Genomic DNA, 6,000 nt, shown 5'->3' on the forward strand with positions numbered 1-6,000 from the left:
AAGACAAGAAAAAGGAGTGAGGTAAAAATAAATTTAGAGTATATCTCTAGCTTTTATCTATATTCTAGATGGCGAGAGATAGTTATACATGTTATAAAAGTCAAACTATGTTGTACTAACTTTTTAATAACTTGCACACTGTGTCATTAGCCTTGTCCACCACTGTTTTGAATGAAAGCCTAGTGATACATTATTCCCTATTAATATACATCTGTAGTCAGTTTCTTTCCTTTCTTTTCTTTTCTTTTCTTTTTTTTTTTTTTTTTTTTCAGCCATGCCACACAGCTTGTGGGATTTTAGTTCCCCAACCGGAGATCAAACCCGGGTACCGGCAGTGAAAGCACCAAGTTCTAACCACTGGCCTGCCAGGGTTATTCCCCATAGTTATTTTCTTGATAATAAATACCTAGAAATAGGATATCTGGATGTGGTAGGCGGATAATAACCTCCCAAAGATGTTCATATTATAATCCCTGGAACTTGTGGATATGGCAAAGTGGAATTAAGGTAGCAGATGGAATTAAGGTTACCTATCAGGTGACCTTAAAATACGGAGAACATTTTTTGAGATATTTATTTTATTTATTAGTTTTGGCTCCGTCGGGTCTTCGTTCCTGCCCACGGGCTTCTCTCTAGTTGTGGCGTGCGGGTTTTCTCTTCTCTAGTTGTGGCGCGAGGGTTCCAGAGTGCGTGGGCTCTGTTGTTTGTGGCGCTAGGGCTCTCTGGTTTAGGTGCATGAGCTCAGTAGTTGTGGCACATGGGCTTAGTTGCCCCACGGCATGTGGGATCTTAGTTCCCTGACCAGAGATCCAACCTGAGTCCCCTGCATTGGGAGGCGGATTCTTTATCACTGGACCACCAGGGAAGTCCCAGGGAGAACATTTTAGATCATCTGAGTGACCCAGTGTAATCACAAGGTTCTTCAAGTTGGAAGAGAAAGATGGGAAAGTCAGTGCTGGAGTAATGCAATATAAGAGACTTGACTGGGCAGTGCTGTCTTTGAAAGCGGAGGAAAGCAGCCATGAACTAAGGAATGTGCATAGCCTCTAGACGTTGGAAAAGGCAAGAAAACGGATTCTTCCCTAGAGCCTCCACAAAGAAATGCAGCCCTGCAGAATCTTGATTTTAGCCCAGGACTTCTGTTCTCCACAAAGGTAAGATAATGCCTTTGTATTGTTATAAACACTACGTTTGTGACCATTCGTTACAGCAGCAAATAGACAGCTAATGCACTGAGTCAAAGATACTGCAAAAGATTTAAGACTTTTGATAATATTGCTATGGAGCCTCCAAAAAAGTTGTATCGATTTCTACCCCTGAAGACCATCAGCTATTTTATTAATTTTCTTTATTGATGGCACAGTCTTCACGGTTTCATTTGACATGAATAAAATGTGCACGTGAGCTGTCTATTCACTCTCTTTGCTGCACGGCCTCGTGCTGGGATGGGTGACTCTGATGGCAGCTGGCTGCTCTTCCAGGACAGCTTTGTAGTGGTTGGAGGAAACACCGTGAACACTCTCAGCACTGTTACTTCCAGCTCCTTGATGCTGTGGACCAGGAACTTCAGGAAGCCACTGGGTAGCATGTACTCATTTCCTTGCTGCTCCCATAACCACTGCTGGGCATCAAGAACAGGCCCTTGAATCCTCTCTGTATCCTGTTGTCAACGTCTCTGTGTTTCTGCCCATTTTCTCCTTAGCATCTGCCTTCAGACAGAGGAAGAGGGTTAATAATAATAACTTATTTGAAAGGAATTTCCTTCTTTTAATCTGCATACCTCGAATTAATCACCGAATGGGAATATTTAATGCTTACGTATTTTTAAGTTTTTAAAATTTAATTTTTATTTTCTATTGGAGTATAGCTGGTTTACACTGTTATATTAGTTTCAGGTGTACAGCAAAGTGATTCAGTTATACATATCCATATCCATTCTTTTTCAGATTCTTTTCCCATACAGGTTATTACTTTGATGGCTACTAGTATTTCTTATTTTCAAAATGTCTGTTTACGGTCACTACCCATTTTTCTAGCGGAATGGTTCTGCTTCTTACGGAGTTATAATCGGACCATTCTTTCTCTGTAACAACCTCTGCAAGACACTTGACTGTCAGTCACTAAAGGACCAAGCCCATTTCATGGATGGGAAAACAAAGACCAAGGATGACATGGCATCCTGCGGCTCTTCTGTTCACCTGATCAGCCCCCTTAGCCCCAAAACCCAAGAGTCTCTTCTGAGGGAGATGGTTTAGCAGGGACAGCACACAGAGGCTCACAGGCCAAACTCTGTTCACTGCTGCACGTCTGCGGAATCATAAACACTGCAGGACGATGTGACTCAGATGTGACCAGGCATGACCGTGACACATCACAGGGTTCTGTAAATATTGTGTCAGGCTGCTATCACAGCAGGGCTCCCTGCTCACCCCAGACCCCGGTCCACCCTGTGGGAAGTGGAGTCAAGCCCAACGGGGCAGAACATCTGGTTCTCTCCCTCAGCTCGCTGCCCAAACATTTCCCAGCCTCAGTTTCCTTCCTGAGGACCTCCTAGCCAGGATATCCTGCTGAGGCGACTGGGTCTCAGCTCTTGGCAAGGGTTGAAATATTATATCCCTTTGAAAAATGTTTCTGCTCTACCTGCAAATCCGAAGAGAAAGATGTGCTCCATAAGAGCGGGGGCTCATGTTCAAAGAGCCTTTACTGTAAACCAGGCGATGTACCGAACCCTGTTGTTTTGTAGCATCCTTACAACTACCGTGAGAGGAGGGGGAAACCGAGACTCAGAGAGCTTAAGCGGTCTCCTGGTAAGTTCGTCAGGCTCCTAACCATCACAAGTTATCCCATGAGAATTTAGGGCTAGGAAGTCGTCTGTTTCTCTTGAAGAATTATGGTCTCTCCTAAAAAAAAAAAAAAAAAAAAAAAGACCAAATAATGAGATTTGGACAGCCTATTGCATTTCCCTTTCTGCCTTGGCTACCAGGAACCCCAGGGCTAACGTTAAGACGTAATCACAAGAACTCTATCTGTCCAGGTGGCAAGTCAGTGTATTAACTTCTCGTTTCCTCTCCTTTCACGTGACTTTTTCATTTTCCTGTTCTTTTTGATGCTGTGGCCCTGTGTTGGACATTTTCCAGCAGTGTGAGATTGATCAGGTCACTTAACCTCTCAGGGTTTCAGTTTCCTCATCTGTAAATTGGAGGTAACAATGACACCTATCTCACAGGGCTGTTGTGAGAATCAAATGAAATGATCTGTGTCAATAAAAATCCCAGCACGAGCCCCGCATGTGGAAAATATTCAATAAACAGCACCTATGAGCGTGAGAAAAGGCTTTGATAGAGTCAAGAGAGCAGAGAGAACCTCTCCTAAATGGGAAGACTTGGCTGGATACAAGGCCGGCCTGCTGTGGACCTGCTGTGTGACTCTGGGTCATGTACTTCCCTCTCTGAGCCTCAGCTTCCTGTCTGTAAACTGCTTGCTTTATCCTTTTCACCATTGTGTCCCCAGAGCCCGCCAAGGAGAAGAAAGGAGAAGTGATGCAGGCCCTGACCGAGCACACAGTAGGGCTCCATATATGGTTATTTCGAAAGTGAACGGCTGGTTGAATGGCTGGTGGTCAGGTTCCCTGCAGCCCAGGACACACCTGGCTGGCGTGGCGCACTATGCCTGGGCCTGGGCCACAATGGCACTCAGGCGCTTTTGGGGGCCCGAGGACCCCCCAGGGCTGGGACAGGCCTGGATCTGGGTCTGGGGCCAAAGACAAGCTCCTATTAAGGACCTACTGCGTGCAGGGCTCCCAGTGTACGGTACGGCGTGGCGCCCATGTGACTTACACTCCGGACCCACAACAGCCCCTCTGCTGCCCTGGGTCGGGGGGTTGCTGTAGGCTTCACAGGGAGATGGACCCATGGGAAACAGTCCTGAACAACTCATTCCACAGTGATTTATTGAGCACCTACTATATACTGAGGCATTTGGGGTGAGCACCAGGCCATAGACCTAGTGGGACTCTCCGAGGACATGCTGCTGTCCAACCTCGGCAGCCGGAACACCACAGGCTCAACTCCCGTGGGCCGGGCACTCTGTTCCAACAAAGACATCTTCCAAATCATGAGCTCTGGGCTCTTGGAACCAACGTGATTCCCAGGCTGGCCCTTGCTGGAGAATTCTTTTCTGTTACAGGTGGACAAACTGAGGCTCAGAGGGGAAAGGACCAAACTTGGGACGCACCCCATTCCACAGATCTCCAGAATTCTCTTTTGGTGAACTGCCCCTACCCCCTCCCGCCCTGCCTTCCCCAGGAGTCAAGGGAAGGATGCAGGGCAAGGGGCAGAGGCCTAGGCCTAGGGCGGCCCCCAGCCTTCACAGAGGCTTCCGGAGCCCTCGGGCCCTGCCCTCACTCCCTCACGGGCCCTGAAACATCTTGCTGTGATTATTCTGCAGAGAGCAGAGAGGAACTACATGAGGCCCTTCTTGGCTCTCAGCAGGGGGGTGAGGGCCTGTGCACCATGGGCCCCCCGTGGTGGCTGAGGACAAGGCGGGGCTGAAGGACGGGGCTGAGGCTTTCCGCTCACCGGCTTAATTGGGGATCTAATCATTATTATTATTTATAACTCGCTCTTGAACCCTCGCCAGGAGAGAGTGTTCACAGCCTGAGAAATCCAGGCAGGCGTTAAATAATTAAACCAAGGGCCTAATCGGCGGTGAAACTCTCCAAGGGCCCCCACTTCCTTAGTTCGCTGATTGCTGATATTTTGGGGGTGAAATATGACCATTTTTACGATCAAAGAGATCAGAGTTCCAAAGGAAAGAAACGGAAAAAAAGGAGGGGTGGTGGGGGACGCTTCCAGTTTTCTTTTCCTCTGACTTAGCGGTCTGGTAAAGTTTCTTTAGACATGCAAAGATTTACACACCTTTCTGCAGGGAGCCTTAAATTACTCCCCGTTCCTCACACATTTCCCCAAGCAGCCAGGAACAGTAAGTCATTGAGAAATGAACAGGCCTCCCTCTAATCGCTCCGGCGGCCTTTGAGAAGGAGAATGTCTAATGACTTTTTTTGAAGTGGAGGTCAAGGTTTTTTAAATAAAACAATCTGTATTAATGCAATTTCCTTTTTAGCTATAGCATTGGATTCTTTTTTTTTTCCTTTCTCTCTTTTTCTTACGCGGGGAGGGACGGGAGGCAGGGGTGGGGAAGGGCATCATTTTTCTCTTGCCAGACAGCGCGTCCCTAATGAGATACATTTATTTAGAACTCTGTACATCATAACCCTGTCAGGGCCTCCAAGTGGGGCGCCGGGTCTCCCTCTTGGTTTGTTTCGGATTAGCGGGGCTGGTTGGATGGCCCCCTCACCCCGCCTGATCACCCAGGTCTCAGTACAGCCCTTTGGCCTCTGGTCCCCGGTCCTCGGCTTTCCCCGTCCCGCCTCCACCCCAGCTGCCTCTGCGGCTCAGTGCTGGTCCCTCGGGGTCCCTTTTTCCCTGCCCAACGAGGAAATATGGCTCTGTGGTTATGCCAGTGACAGAACTGACGTGACCTCCCCAGACAGAACCGAGTTCCCGTCCCAACTTGGTCACTTTCCAACCTCCCCCATCTCCCCAGTTTCCCCAAGGCTTCATTCACTTTTCTGTTCAATGGGAGGAAAACAGGAATTACATGCACACCTGGGGGCTGCGAGAAGCTGCTGCTGGGCCCCCCTAGCATCTGCCCGGTGGCCAGCCCGCAGAGCACATCCACTTAGAGCAGCGGCCACCGTCACCCCCATTACTGCTCCCCCAAACCTAGAGCAGAGCCTGAGGGCAGGACCTGGCCTCTCCCCCCTCCCCCAGCCCACCCCAGCTCACAGGCTGGTGCACCCAAACGCAGGGCTTAGTACCTCTATCAACACGTTTTTTAATTGAATGCCTTCCGGTGCTGGGAGCCGGCTGGGGCACTGGGGATAGAGTGGTGACCCAGACAGCCCAGTCCTGCAGAGAAGTCAATAAGCCAATCTCAACA

This window comes from Kogia breviceps, chromosome 8, assembly GCF_026419965.1.
Source record: "Kogia breviceps isolate mKogBre1 chromosome 8, mKogBre1 haplotype 1, whole genome shotgun sequence".
NCBI lineage: Eukaryota > Metazoa > Chordata > Mammalia > Artiodactyla > Physeteridae > Kogia > Kogia breviceps.